Source organism: Hylobates moloch, unplaced genomic scaffold, assembly GCF_009828535.3.
Source record: "Hylobates moloch isolate HMO894 unplaced genomic scaffold, HMol_V3 SCAFFOLD_1, whole genome shotgun sequence".
In the NCBI taxonomy this organism is placed as follows: domain Eukaryota; kingdom Metazoa; phylum Chordata; class Mammalia; order Primates; family Hylobatidae; genus Hylobates; species Hylobates moloch.
Genome location: NW_026652276.1, coordinates 16,330,447 through 16,346,402, shown reverse-complemented (window position 1 = coordinate 16,346,402; position 15,956 = coordinate 16,330,447). Strand labels below are relative to the sequence as shown.

At 38.7% G+C, this 15,956-nt stretch overlaps 1 protein-coding gene across 8 annotated transcripts in view; it reads left to right on the top strand.

The window, feature by feature from the left end:
- NYAP2 (neuronal tyrosine-phosphorylated phosphoinositide-3-kinase adaptor 2) overlaps positions 1 to 15,956 on the top strand; it is a 335,656-nt gene that overhangs the window by 80,865 nt on the left and 238,835 nt on the right. Inside the window, exon 1 of one of the 8 annotated variants that reach the window (XM_058437907.1) lies at positions 4,910 to 4,946. The exons of the other annotated variants lie outside the window; for them this stretch is intronic. The gene's annotated coding sequence lies outside the window, so the exon portion shown is untranslated. Of the gene's footprint in view, positions 1 to 4,909; positions 4,947 to 15,956 lie in introns of those variants that run through there. 8 annotated transcript variants of the gene reach the window in all.

Genomic DNA, 15,956 nt, shown 5'->3' with positions numbered 1-15,956 from the left:
ATGGTGCAGCTGCATAAACAGGAATCCAGGAAGAAGAAGCCAGTCTTTCTCTCTCTCTCTCCCTAAGTTAAAAATAAAGAACAGAAGATGTTAACTCTGGTTATGAATTCATTTTTCTCAAAGTTGAAGTGATTCAAAGGAAGAACTCACAGGAGGTTTAGTAACATGATAATCAAGAAGTTTATGGTCATAAATCTTGTGAGTTTGTGAGGAATCTTGTATATGCTACCTTTTTGTCTTGGACCATAAGAAAGGTTTGCCAGAACCAAATCCATCTTTAAGCCTGAAGGTGGGGATATCCCTTTCTAATCAGTCCATCATTCATATTGCTTTTATTCTTGGCAATGTGACCTTAAATTTTTTCAAGGTTAATCTGTGTAAAAAACAAAATTAATGACAAATTTTCATGAAAATACAATGGTCCTGAAAGCTAGGTTCAGGAACGTGAGATTGGAGTAATTCAGGACGCTGTTGGAGGGTGGTGAAGAAAAGCAGGCATTACATCCTAATATAAAAAGTATTTTTCAAACAACATTACAGGAAATTTCAAAATATCTCTTGTATCACCTATTAGTATAGGCGCATGATGTGAATATTGTGCAAGGATTGGAAGATGACTCTTCATGGACCAAATACAAAAGTCAAAAGCTTTGACTTGTGAATTTAAGATGCTGCTAGAGAATCCAATCATTGGGAAAAAAAATAAGAGATTCAGCATTATGGTGTTAATATGTTTTAAAATTGTACTAGCAGATGTGATTGAATATTGAGGGAGAGAAATATGTTCATATGTGACTTGGGAACAGTCAATGAGTGGGAGCCAATGGAAAAAACAATAGGAAAAGATTGAAAAAGGAGGTATTTGAAGAAAGAGTAAGAATTACAGCAACATAAGCTTCTCCCTACTCTTCAGCCAGAAGAAAAATCTGGTTACAAATCCACTGCCACCAAATCCATCCCTTCGAATTTGGTATAATTTGCATGAGAACTTCTTATTCTTGTAAAATCAGGTCAGTGACTCTTCATTTAAAATATAAGTTGTCCTAAATTAACACTGTACCTCAGTGGATTAGAGTATGCCAACATGATCTACTTATTAAGTGAATCTCAGCAAGAATATTTAATGAAAAAAATCTAGATGACTTGAACCATCCTAAGTGACCCATTGAAATAGTTAAAAGGCACTGTTTCTATATGCAGACCAAAAGTCCTTTAATAAAAGAGTATGACATGCCAAAATTTCAGCATTCCATGGTACCTGTAGTCCAGCCAAAATAATAACTTCTAATAGCATTTTTGAATCGGTTCCAATGCATTGTGAAAATGCTTAGAATTCCAAAGTACCGCCGGGCGCGGTGGCTCACGCTTGTAATCCCAGCACTTTGGGAGGCCGAGGCAGAACACAAACCCACTAAGAATGAAGAAGGGTTGCAGGCTGGCGGTGGGCCTGTGATCCCACTACTGGGCCGGAGATCCGTCTAAAAAGAATTCCAAAGTACCATAGTTTTTTTTTTTAATCCACCAGTAATTGCCAAAGGTATTTGCAGTTGCAGTCACCTTGTATATTTTGTGCTATGATTAGCTTTTTCTTAAGGACAAACTTCAGACAATTCAGAGGTTAAATTTAGCTCAATTGTTAGGATATGAAAAACGTCTAAATTTTTTTCTACATGTAATTTCATCAAATTTTTACCAATGTGATTCCCTTTCCTCAGTCCTATTTTCTTCAAAGCATCTTTCTTAATGCAAAATATTATCGCACCTCCATATTCCTCTCTTCAATTTTCAAACAATCCCAAAGGTGAATATATGTTAAGAAATTCTTCTACTTCTTTTACTTGTGTACTGATGTCACTGGACTTTACCAGCCAGGTAACCTTGGTAAAAGTTAAATCAATCAAAATATGTATTACTTTCTAAGGAAATCCAAACTTCTATAAATCTGTGAATTCCTAACATAGACAATTGTTTCTAGCAGCCTGAGACATTTTTAATTTTTAGAAAATAATTTTTAGAAGGTATTTCATGTTAAGACTAAAAATTCAATAGATATTATTGAATGTCTACTACATGTGGGTTTCATGACAGGTGTTATTGGGAAGAGTGGGTGTGGTAAAATTCTAGAAAGAAAAAAAATGATCTCCCCCACATATATACATGTGTATATATGTGCATATCTATGTGTGTAAAAGTGTACATGTGTGTATGTATGTGTGTGTATACACACTAACACGCACACACACATATGCAGTGAGAGAGAGGAAGATTGACTCTTATAAAGGTTTATATATGTATACTAGGGGAAGATAGATATGTAAATGAAATTCTGATACAAACTAAAATGTACTCTTAAAAATTGGAAGCATAATGGAGATATGAAGGAGAGAAAGATGAAAACCAAGTGGGTGAGTTTAGGCTATATTGCTTAACTAGAAGGGCATTTGAGCTAGCACTTGAAGGAATGTAGATAAGTGAACTTCATTCAAAATGGACTTGCCGAGGAAGGAAAATAGCATAAAGGAATATTGAGGCACAAAAATGCAGGCTTCATAGGAATGGCGAGTATTTGCGTGATTGGGACATAGGATAAAATGTGAAGCTATGCAAAAATGGTTGAGGGTATAGCAAGAAGGATCTTAAATGGGAAAATAAAATAAATGGTCAATAGATTCCATTGAAGATATTTAAGCAGGAGAATTACATATGGGAGCTGTGTTTGAGAAGATGACTTGAAACTTGTATGATCTGAACAATGAGGAGACAATTTGGTTTTCTTTCTTATATAAATGGTTTTTACATTAAAACTAATTGTTTAAAAAATAGTTGCTATATTTTAGTTCAATAACATGATCCATGTATCCAAATAATTTCAGGATTAACCATCTTAAATTGAGAGTAAACACCCCTTTTGCTAATTTGCAATGTCTTTGATGTAATGACTCCCTACCAATTCAACAAGAGTCTCATGAACAGAACTTTATATTTTCTTTCCCATTTCTCCCTTAAGTTGACATCTCTTTGAAATTTCAGAATCATTCTTAATGTGTTCCCTGAAATCAAAGGGAAAACGTAGAGAAATGTAGGATGATGACTGTTGATCTCTACTGTTTCTTTCTTTAAAAAACCTTTTTCTCAGAAATATTTGTCAATTAAAAGTGTCATCCTGTATATAATTCATCATCTCTCAAGAAGCAGTCAGGTTATCCATGTACTTTTTATAACTCTATTTTTATCAATGTTTTCATCCAGGGTCAAATTCTCTTCACTAAATGGTCAAATTATAATAATTATTATTTATTTTCTCTATTAGTTATTGTCAAAATCTAATGACTGTTGTATTCATTAGAAAATGCTCTAGGATAATAATACTCTCTTAAGTCCAGTGAATCAATACATTTTGTTACCTTTATATTTTTGTTCTCAACTTCAACATTAAGTTTGAATGTAAAACATATTTACTTATTCACTTTTTGACCTGCTAATAAGGAATTGAATTGATCATGAACAAAAACATGAAGAACAAACTTATGGGGCCAGTTACTAATTTATTAATTTTTCAAACTCAGTTTTCTTATTTAAATTAATAGTGTTTACTTGTGAGCTACTTCTCTCTCTCAAACAATAATATGAAGTAGTAGTTCTTGAAGTTTGAAAAATCACTGAATATTTTATATATTGAAAGCCACAAATGCAAAATAGATGAAGTTTGTGACATTCTGGGTCAGGGTGGGCCTTTGGGAGGCATGGTTCCACCCCCTTAGGCATCCATTTATCATTTATTCAATAAATATTTTTGATTCCTATTTGGTCCAACATTGTGCTAAGTGCTGGAAATAAGAATGAGGAGGCAAACCCAAGGCCCCTGTAGTTTGCGATTTAGTTGAGAAAGAGAGACATCAATAACAACAATTTCAACAACAAACACACACACACACATACACAAATAAACATGCAATGGCAACTGTGATGATTGACAAAAAGCAATGTGACATACACTTATAGCATACTGTAATGAGAGTAGAATTAAATGAAGCAACAGTATACAAAAATATCTTATTTTTACATATAATGCGTCGTAATAATTCCTATTCCATTATATTCTATTCCTTTAACAAACATAAAATTCTACAGTGACTTACTGAATTGATTTAAAACCCTTTAAGCTTCACTACCTGCAATTTTACAGAAAGATCCATTAAAGTTTTTTCATTATAAAACATCTTCCTGTCTGCTTTTGCACATAAAAATGTGGGGCCATTTTGTTGGGCTGCCCTCACCTTCTTTATTCATGTGTATGAGATGAGTGGTCTTAGAACAAAGAGGACTGGTAGTAGAATGGTGCCTGTTAGAGTAGTGTACAGTGTGGCTGCTTGCAGATTCCTCTGCAGTGTTTCCCTTAGTCTTAGCCTTTGTTGCCACTGTTGCATCAAAAATAATATATTCAATATTTCTTTTCTGCTTCACTATGCCAGCAATGTTTAAGGGAATATTAAAAGGAAAGTACTGCTACTAATGATGGGTCACTTCAATAGAAAGAGAGTGGGGGGTTTCCTGAAGGCTTCTGAAATGCACCTGTTTACCCCTTTCTCATTCTCTCCTTACTCAAATGCAACAGAAAAATCAAACCTTCCAAAATGTTATTTGATGTTCTTGCTGCTCCACCACCACAGAGCCTATTTTCCTCACTGCCACCTCCTTCTTTCCCTTCCAGGATCATTAAGTTTCCTCTTCTAGGTCTCTTAGCTGGATTCCCTAGGCAGCTCTTTTCCCCAGCCAGCCCTACCCCAAACAAACTCCTTGGGTAAACAAATGTGCAATCTGACTGCTAATGGGAAGAACAACAGAGTGGAAGAAATGGAGAAAATGGTATACGGAGAAAAGACAAAGCCCATGGATCCATTATTTCAGGGATTTTGTGGACTGTTCAGGACTTCTTCAGACAGCTGGTAAATATCGTACTTCTTTACCAAGAAGAGACTGGTTTGTGTTTTCCTAACAAATATGTTGCTATAGTGCACCTGTTTGAATATTCTGTACTGGTAATTTATATGCAGGTGATGAGTAATGTGAAAATCTGTCATTTATTTTAAATTGTTTAAAAAATTAACTTACATAACATCTATATATTATAACACTGTATCATATACTTATATATGTTTTAAGAAGGTAGATCTTGAGTTAAGTGTTCCTTTCACAAAATAATAAATAAGAGAGCTAGGGGAAAATTTGAAGGTAATAGGCAGGTTCATGATATAGAATGTGAGGATGGCTTTATTACCACTTATCTTTAAACTCATGAAACTATAATTGTTAATTATGCATAGTTTTTATGTAAATACATAAATAATGGTAAGAAAAAAATATGGTAATCCATCACCATCCAAAATCCTTGCCCTGGTTTGAGCAGAGACTTTGAAAAGAAATAGTATTGTTTTCTTACTCAGTTCCACAGCTGTTTGTGGAACTGGTAAACATTGGGTAAAAGCACTGGTCAAAATACCTTCATTTAGAATTATTTGCAATTATCACAAGAGCTACTCTTAGAAAAAGTGAGACGTGTGCGCACACACACACACACACAATTTAAAATAATAGCATGAGTAATAACATACCTAAGAAGAAAATATCTTCTAAATAAAACATACTGCTCAAAATATTTGTTCATTTTCATTTTTACAGAGAGAATTGAAAGTTTTGTTTATATTTGAGCCCCAAAAAGTTTTATATGGAAATAATTTGATGATATAATTGCTAAGTGAGAAAAAAATGTTATAGCCCTTTCCGTATTTCAGGCATGGAAAAATAACTGTCTTGAAAAGTGTCTTTTAAATTATTTCAAATACTATCTGGAGTCAAAGACTTTGTTTTTTTTAAGAAATAAGATAAACTATAATACATGGATAAAATTTACTTTAAAATTTTAAATAACTATATGTGAATGAAATTTCTTAAAGGACTCACACTTGCCAAGGTTGTGGTTTACAGGAAAAACTTGAGGATTTTAGGGTCTTGGGTATTTCCAACTTAGTAAGATTGTTTTCCTCCACCACCATAGTAAATGAACACTAACTATTTAGAGAAATCAGGTTTTTAAGGTGGTGCTTTATGTGTGTAGGTATTCCATTTTGCTAGGAGTGGCATTTGGTGCTCACATTTTCTAAGACGCCAACAGCAATTAAAGGCCTGTATCCACTTTGCTCTTTTGTCTTAGTTCTACAAGCAGGCCATAAACTGTAGGACTGTAAGAAGGATGGTGTTCCAACATGTGTTTTTTCAGCGTACACGTCCCAAATGATTAGCTGACTTAGCTAGGAGAGCAGCCCTTCACTGGGGCTCGGCCACTTACATCTGCAGCTAGCTTCAGGCTAGTTGCTAAGTAATAGGCATTACTATTAATTAGCCTCTAGTGTTAAGACATAATTTATCATTTTATCAAATTTCATTTAATAATCTCTGTGACAATGTGAATTAGGCAAGGAAGTATTTTCTCTTGATTACAGATGAGGGGCTGAGGATCAGAGATTAAATTACTTACCAAAGCTAGTTAGCTCAACTAGCCCATAGGCTAAGGAGCCACTAGGTTTAGAATCCAGATGTCCTGATGAGACATCTTTTACTCTTTCTACTCTACTGTCAGCCTCCTGCTTAATGTTGACTGGCTTAATGTCATATTTTCTCACTTGGAGAATGAGAAATAGAGTTCTCTGTAAGGCTAATCTCTGCTCTAAAATTCTGTGAATCTTATTACTTGAACACATGCTTTGAAATCAAAGTTGATTGGCCTGGTCTGGTGGTTTTCAAAGCATGGTCTTTGCATCAGTGTCATCTGAAATGTATCAGCATCATCTAGAAATGAAAACTTGGGCTTCACCCCAGTGCTATTGAATCAGAAACCCTAAGGGTGAGGCCCATCAATGTGAGTTTTAAGAACCCCTGTGGGTAATTTTGAGGCTCTCTGAGCCTGGCCTATTCAGATTCTCACTAATGTGCTTACAGCAGTTGGTCATTAATATGGTTTGGCTTTGTGTCCCCACCCAAATCTCACTTTGAATTGTAATAATCCCCAGGTGTTGGGGGTGGGGCCAGGTGGAGATAATTGAATCGTGGGGGTGGTTTGCCCCATACTGCTCTCTCGTAATAGTGAGTCTCTGATGGGTTTATAAATGAGAGTTCCCCTGCACAAGCTCTTTTGCCTGCCACCATGTAAGACATGACTTTGTTCCTCATTCACCTTCCACCATGATTGTGAGACCTCCCCAGCCACATAGAACTGTGAGTCTATTAAACCTCTTTCCATTATAAATTACCCAGTCTTGGGTATGTCTTTATTAACAGCATGAGAACTGACTAATACAGTCATTGACTCTCAAACCATGTTAACTTCATTTCTAAGTTGGGTTTGTGCTCATCTTCATCCAGCAGCATTTTAGAAAGGTTACTTGAGAGGGAGGCAGAATTAGATGTCTCTAAGATGAATGTACTCCCTTTAGACTCTGGCTTTATGTTATTTTCCAGAGGACTGTTTAAAAGCTGGACAATGGTGGGGAGGAGCCAGAGATTATTGGTGGGAGGGGTGTGTGTGAGTCCCTGTGGTATTCATTTATCCAGGAAAAACACATAAAATGTATTTAAATTCAGTCCCGTCTTACTGAATATCACAGCCCTGCACTCAGGGCAATCACAGAAAGGGAGAGATGGATATTTTCCAAATCGCTCAAATGACTTGGGCAAAAGAGGAGAGAAGCATGCCATTACCTCAAAAAGCTTCAGAAGCCCTTAGGTCAAGGTTTCTCAGCATGACTGACATTCTGGACTGGATGAGTTTTTGCTGATGCAGCTGCCCTGTGTATGTTAGAATATTTGGCAGCATCCATGGCCTCTACTCATTAGATGCTAGTAGCCACGCCCCTCCCCCAGGCATGACAATCAGAACTATCTCTAGACATTGCCAAATGTCTCCCTGTGGGGGGTGGTAAAACTGCCCCCGCTTCTCTCCTACCCCCATTTGGTTGAGAACTAGCACCTCGCGGAATTCCCTTTATCACTTTCTCCTTATCATGAGGCCACCCACCCTTGAGCAAGGTGCATGGTGCCCTGGCTGGAATAGCCATTATCCACCAAGCCTTCCTTCTCCTGGCTATTATTTTAGAATAAGTGTGAAAAAGAGGAGACCCAGATTTTTGAGAAGCTTGGCTGCTCTGCTTGGCAAATAAATCAGCAGTGAGAGGTAGACTGTAAAACCAAGAGGGTATTCAACACTCCTATGCTCCTGGCAACAGCGGCCTCTGAAAGAATAGCTAAGGGTAGGAGCTATGGGAGTACATGAGCTGAAAAGAAAACTGCCAGCTATTAGTGATTCTGTAGGAGGTAAATGTTCTAAGCTTTGATGCTACTGAGAATTCTCTGAAGGCCTGTGCAAACAGCCCCAGTTTGAGGAGCAGGCAGGCGCAGGCACTGAGCCTTGCCTGCTGCTGAGCTGGGCTTATGGTATTAGGTATACTTGATCTCTGCTTCCAAATCCCACTGATTTTCTCCATGGAGAAATTTGCGTCTCATAAGTAACCTCTGAAATAACCTCTGGGTTTGTTTCCGGGCATTGCTCATCTAAATTCATTGTACTCATTCAAAGCAATTGTAGCTATTTTATAATGCAGAATAAGAAACCCATCAGGGCCTACTTTGTAGGTGAGTTGGCTGGAGACCATGCTCTCTTTGAGGCTCTGATAGGATATTCTCCCTTCACAGTTCAACCTCCCTGGGCCCTCCCCTTTGGGAAAATTATCAGATACCGGCCATTAACTCCTCCTCCCTGCAAATCTGAGTTCCAGGTATTCCCTAGAATTCCCGACGTTTAAACATTTTAAATGGGAAGTGCCCTACAGTTAAGGGAACTTTAGCCAGTAGTGCAGGAGTATACCACTGGGATTGGAAAACATATGAGTAGCACTTTTGAAATTATAGGTAGACAAGAATCACATATTGCTGTCTGGTAATCAAGGCCAGCCTGGTGCTCCTATCTCCTCCAGGTTAGATTCTCTTGAACACCCTCTGGGGAATGAGTAGGCTTTCCCTGGCTGCACTTCCCTCTCACTGGGAAGGAGAATATTGGCATAGTCTCTGCTTTGCACCAGGAGTCAGTAAATGCTGGCCTGGCCTTGGCCACAAGCTAGTATTTGGGCAGGAAGTAAATGGAGTGGAGAGTGCACGTACATGAGATCTCAGGAACACTGGTCTTCAGGCCCACGATGGCCCTCACAGCTCCCCTGGACCTCTGCTGTAGCCTTGAGCCTCCTTTCTCATTTCTAATTGGTAACTTTCTTCTTTTCTTTTCTTTTTTTTTCCCTGTCAGAGTCTTGCTCTGTCACCCAGGCTGGAGTGCAGTGGCACAATCTTGGCTCACTGCAACTTCCACCTCCTGGGTTTAAGCGATTCTCCTGCTTCAGCCTCAGGAGTAACTTGGATTACAGGTGCACACCACCACATCCTGCTAATTTTTGTATTTTTAGTAGAGACAGGGTTTCACCACGTTGGCCAGGCTGGTCTTGAACTCCTGACCTCAAGTGATCCAACTGCTTCAGCCTCCCAAAGTGCTGAGATTACAGGCGTGAGCCACCACACCTGGCAAACTTTCAACCAGATAGATTTTATTCAGGAATTTTGAATTAGCTTTGCTAGACCAGCTTTATCCATACAACATAGATATATTATTTATTTATGGGGATGTTTGTTCATAGATATATAGATATATTTTAGCAGTCACTATTTTCTGTCCCCCTTTCTGATATCCTCCACCCACACCCACATACAGAGTATCAATTTTATAGGTAGCATTTCCAAGTTTTATTGGTTTTAACCAAATCCTCTATTCGCTTTCTCTATGTATGATGGCACATCTGTTCATGGCATTGGCTGAAGCTTAGTTGACATTCCCAAAGTGCTTGGTGTAAGGGGAAGGGGCCCATCTGGGGCTAGAAAAGAAAATTTGGACTCAGCATTCACAAAGTTCTCTTTGTTCACCTAGGAAGTTTCTTCTGACCTATATCCACTGATCATCATACAGGCTAAATCAAAATTTATGTATTTCCTTTGCATAATCCTGCTACTGCTTAGAAAAAGGAATGACAGAAAAATCTTAATCATTCTCCCACAGAGCTTGAAGGCGAACAAACATGCTTGGCAGCTTATGCCTAATGAAGTCATAAGTGCCACGAAAAGAATGATAATCCTTAACCTTTAAAAATAAAATAAAACAGATTTTGTTTATTTAACTTAAGAAAAAAGTTAGACTGCTCATTTTATAAGCCAATCACATAAACATAACAGAATCTTTATTTCATCTGTTTTATATGACTTTTTAAGACAGAGTCTTACTCTGTCACCCAGGCTGGAGTGCAGTGGCACGATCTTGGCTCACTGCAACCTCTGACTCCTGGGTTCAAGCAAGTCCCATGCATCAGCCTCCCAAGTAGTTGAGAATACAGGCATGTACCACCAAGCCCAGCTAATTTTTGTATTTTTAGTAGAGACAGGGTTTTGCCACGTTGGCCAGGCTGGTCTCGAACTCCCAGCCTCAAATGATCTGCCCACGTTGGCCTCCCAAAGTGCTGGGATTATAGGCATGAGCCACCACACCCAGCCTTTGACAGGATTTTTATTTCCCAAACTTTCTGAATAGGTGGATTTCCCTTTGGCTTCTCTAAGAGACACTCTTTTGGGACAGACTTTAGACAGTTTTCATAGTCTACAGAACCAAGTCATGAAATGAATTCTTCTACAATGGTTGGTGAGTTTGATTTTATCAGTAATATTGAAATAGGGACTTCCTTTAAAGAACAACTTTGCTCAAAACCGCATAGTAAATAGGGAAGTATGCCACCCAGGTAAGGAAATGAATGCTTACCAGCACAGCTTTGCTAAGAATCCAGGCAGAAGAACTGTTCCAAGTTCGTCTGCAAAATGATTTCATGACTGATGATGTCAATGCTCAACTGAAATAATGTTTTCCTCACTCGCCAGCACATTTTACTCCAAAGTCTGCATCGTACTTATATTTTTGTAAAAGGTTTTCTCATATATAAGAGGCTCCCATTTTTCCCCTTTTACTTTATTTTTATTTTTATTTTTTTGAGAGAGTTTTGCTCTGTCACCCAGGCTGGAGTGCAGTGATGATGCCATCTTGGCTCACTGCAACTTTGCCTCCTGTGTCCAAGCGATTCTCCTGCCTCAGCCTCCCGAGTAGCTGGGATTACAGGTGCCCGCCACTACACCTGGCTACTTTTTTTTGTATTTTTAGTAGAGATGGGGTTTCACCATGTTGGCCAGGGTGCTTGAACTCCTGACCTCAGGTGATCCGCCTGCCTTGGCCTCCCAAATGGTTGGGATTACAGGTGTCAGTCATTGTGCCCAGTCTCCCCTTTTTCTAAGATTCACCTGTAGCTGGTTAATTAATCATAAAATAAGACAATAGATTCCTGTTTTCCTTTCTTACTAAAAGTCTAATAACTTATTTCTCCTTTTAGAGAGGAAACAAGTACCAGCTTTTGCCATATTCTGAAATACCCAACTTTCTCTAGTAATCTGGAGTCATATGGTTAGGATGTGGATGTATAAGCCAGCAGGGTATCCTCATTCTGAAAACGGGGGTTGAACTCACACAGTGCAAGGATTCTCAACCCTAACTGGCAAATATAAGGCCCTTGAGAATTGTCTAAACAAATACCAGTGCCCTGGGGCCTTGACCCAGATCAAATAATAGATATCTGTGGGGATGGATTCCAGCACCAGCATTTTTTAAAGCTTCCCCAAGTGGATCCAATGTATAGCCAAGTTTGAGAACTGCTGAATTACAAGCTCATTTTCCAAAGGGTGTTCATAGCTCTGAGAATCCTGGAAAAACAGTTTGAGAAACAATGCAAACTGTGAAAGGTTCTTAGATGTTCACAATGCACATTCTCATATTGTTCATCCAAGTGACCTGCAGTTAAGAAACCTCCTGAACTGTCTTTGACAAGTCAAACTGTGTTTGACTTAACTATGAATCTCCTTTAATTAATATCTCTCCAGTTAGAGGAGCTTCAATTTGTCAGAGCACTTTGGAAAACACTGAACTACTCTAGGGAATTTGGGCAGCTTCTGGCTCTGAGACTCAATTTCCATCCCATTCTGTTCTCTTCTATACAATTCCACATGCAATAGTGTCCTAAAGGTATTCCTTTGATTACTTACAACATAAAGACTCTTGTTTGACTCCCTTAGCAGCAACACATGAGACTCATAATCATTATCCTTTTAAGAAAAATGTCAAGGCATTTTCCTGAAGGATGCTGTGGAGCATCAATATAAAATGCATTTTGTAAGTAAAGAGAAAGACCAGCTTTGAGAAAGACTGGGGATTTTCCTTGCAGATGTAAATATATCTGCTTGACTCTCTTTACAAATTAAATTTTACAAGTAGCAGCTACTGTTCTACAGCAAGGCCTCCGGGATAAGGGAAATGATAAGCAGACTGAGGAAGAGATGTAGCTTGAGAGGATTAGGCAATCCAAATCCAGGATTACCAAGCCGGAGACTAAAAGGGAGCCTCTGCAGGGCTGACTCCGAGAGGAACCTGACAGGGCATGGGGCCTGATGAGACACATTGCAATCAATGTAAATTAAAACTTAGATGTGCCTTTGTCCTTTCTCAAATGCAGAGTTGCTAAACATTGTCTTAAACTTTGCTATTAGTTTCTGCGACCTGAATACTGCTGAGTATTTGTGTATTGATTTGCACAACTCATGACTGTTAAAAGATGTTGCTTCTCAGATTTGCCCACTTGCATGGAGCATTACACTCTTGACTGCTGTTATGGAATTTTTCATTTCTTCCATTATTTAACCAGTATTTCCTGAAGGTGTTCATGTTCTAAGCACTGCCCTAGATGATGGAGACAGAGTGGGAACCAAGATGTACAAGTGGGGTCTTCTGAATCCCATTCAGCCTGTCTAATTAATATCCCTTCCTAATGATGCCTGAAGAGTTCTTGATACAGGACTCTAAAAAGGCAAAAAAGAAAAAAAAAAGTTTAAATTAAATTCCTGGCTAAAGAAGGGGAATTGCCTAGAGTTTATTACCTTAAGCTTAATTACATGAGCAATAAGTGATACATTATATGAAAAACAAGGCAAGAACGAAATTTTGAACATCTTGCTCTTTAAAGAGTTAGTGAATTCCTTAGCCTGGTTGAGGTGCGAGGAAGTGTCCCATTGCTTGTCAAACCTATATCTCCATCATTAGGCTTCTGTGTCCTACCACCTTTTATTATTCGCAAATCATATTTTGTGTTGAATACTATCATCTCACCCTACCTAACTTAATTTTTTTAAATTATGGATTCTAAATCAGAGAATTTACGTGTCCGTGAATTTGTAATTTCTCAGCAATTTCTTGAAATCTAGATTTAAATATAGAGGCTTCATCAAATATATCTCTATAGTTTTTACTACAATGGTTTGTCTTTGGAAAGGACTTGGTACTATTTCCCCTCCTCCAATACGTATGTTGCAAAACTGTATGCCACAGATGGCTTCTCTCTAGTGGGCTGGACTGGGGGTCTTTACTCTGCAGTTAGTGACATTTCAAGTCATGAGAGATGCTAACAGCCTTGACTTTTGGCAGGAGACATTTCCAGATTGGATATGATCTCAGAAAAGTTTGCCCTCTCTACAAAAGTCATTGATTGCATGATACTTCATATAAAGCAATAAGATTCTCCAGGCTGCAAAAGCTTGCAGTTTAACCATTTACTGTAGTTTATTTTCATTATGCATTGGCTGGACATTCTCCAGTAGTGAAAGACTTAAAAAACCTATACCCTATCTGGCTGAGAAACAAGGAGATGATGAACTGATACAGAAGAGGAGGTGGTGGTATGACCCAAGGGGTGTGGGCTGGGGTATGACAGGTCAAATGCAGAGACCTGAACTTGAGTGCTTAAGGCCAGGAGAAAATCCATGTGTCCTTTCACATGTTGGCTGCTCCATAGCCCATGTGGCCGGTGTGTGATTGGAAGAACAAATGCCCATGTGTCCTGGTGACTGTTCCTTTGCCTGTTGATTGTAGGAAGCATCTATGTCAGACCCATCAGATATAACACTGTTATAACCAAGCCATCTTGTCAAGAAGTATATTTACATTCTAAGACTCTAGACTTAGAATATGTACTTTTTTCTTTTAAAGAATTCATGTGTGTTCTGTCCTATAACTGAATAACTCTGGGGATAGGTGGGCCTGCTTCAAAACCAACTCAGTTCCAAGTTATGAGAACTTAGACTGGTTAGTTAAGCTCCTTGCAACTCATCTTTCCATTTGCAAAACAGGGACATGGTAATAAACTTGTCACATATGAAAGGTATTTGGCATAAACGTAAAGGGCTCTGATAATTTAGGTGTTATTTCCATCATGTTTGTGTAACTCTGTTCTTGCACTGATATAAAGAAATACTGAAGTTGGGTAATTTATAAAGAAAAGTTTAATTGGCTCACAGTTCTGCAGGCTGTACACGCATGGCCCTGGCATTTGCTTGACTTCTGGGGAGGCCTCAGGAAGTGTTTACTCATGGTGGAAGGCAAAATAGGGGCAGAAATGTCACATGGCGAGAGAGGGTACAAGAGAGGGAGAAGGGGAGGATGCCACATACTTTTAACAACCAGATCTCATGACAAGTCATTTATTACGAGGACAAGACCAAACCATGAGGGATCTGCCTCTATGATCCAAATGCCTCCTATGAAGCCCCACATCCAACACTGGGAATTACATCTCAACATGAAATTTAGAGGGGAGATTCAAACTAAATCAATGTATCCTGGCAGAGGAAAGTGGGCTCTGCTGACATAACATCTTTTATAGCAACCTTTTTTTTTTTTTAGATAGGGTCTCACTGTGTCACCCAGGTTGGAGTGCAGTGACACCATCTCAGCTCACTGCAGCCTTACCTCCCAGTTTCAAGGATCCTCCTGCCACAGCCCCAACAAATAGCTGGTACTACAGGTGTGTGCCACATCACCTGGCTAATTTTTGTATTTGTTGTAAAGATAGGGGTCTTCCCATGTTGCCCAGGCTGGTCTCAAACTCCTGAGCTCAAGAGATCTGCCTACCTCTGCCTCCCAAAGTGCTAGGATTATAAGTGTGAGCTACCACACCTAGTGTATAGCAACTTTTATGTTTTTTAAAAAGTCTGTTTAAAATGCATTCCCAAAGCCTAAGTTAGTGAATAGTGATGTTGCCATTCATTGCCTCAGCAAGAAGCATGGCTGATACAGGATCGTGAACTGGAGCTTTGCTTACTTATGTTTATCTAACATGTACAGGGTGACCAACATAAGGAAAAATGGGAGATTTTACAGAAATGTGTGAATTTCCATAGTTTCTCAAAACAATTGGTAGAGTTGTTTTTCTGACTGGAGATTTACAAGGTAACTTAGTGTCTCTACCACTACTGCCTTGGTTTGAGTCACTGGTGGCTCTCATCTGGATTCGTGCATTTGTGCAATTGCTTCCTAAGTGACTTCTCAGCCTCTGACCTCACTTCCCACTCCTGTTATTAACCTGATGTAGTTCATATCATGTCACTGTTTTATTCAAAATGAATGAAAAGTTTAACAATGATCTTTATAGGGAAAAAGAAAAAGACTGTATTAGTGGCATTTGCTGATTTCCATGGTGGAAATATTTCACAGTGGTTGATTTTAAGCTACCAATGTGAAGTCACGTCAGAGTTGGAAAGATGTGCACAAGCACCTCTGCCAACCCACTGTAATCCAGCCTCAGTACACAACTAAAAATCTCCCTAATGACTTCTTGAACCACTCAAAGTAAGGTTCTTACAATGACCATGAGTCAAATCAATGACCGTGAGATGTCCAATTATCTCTTTTATCTCACCTCCAATGCTACACTCTTCTCTCTAGTTTC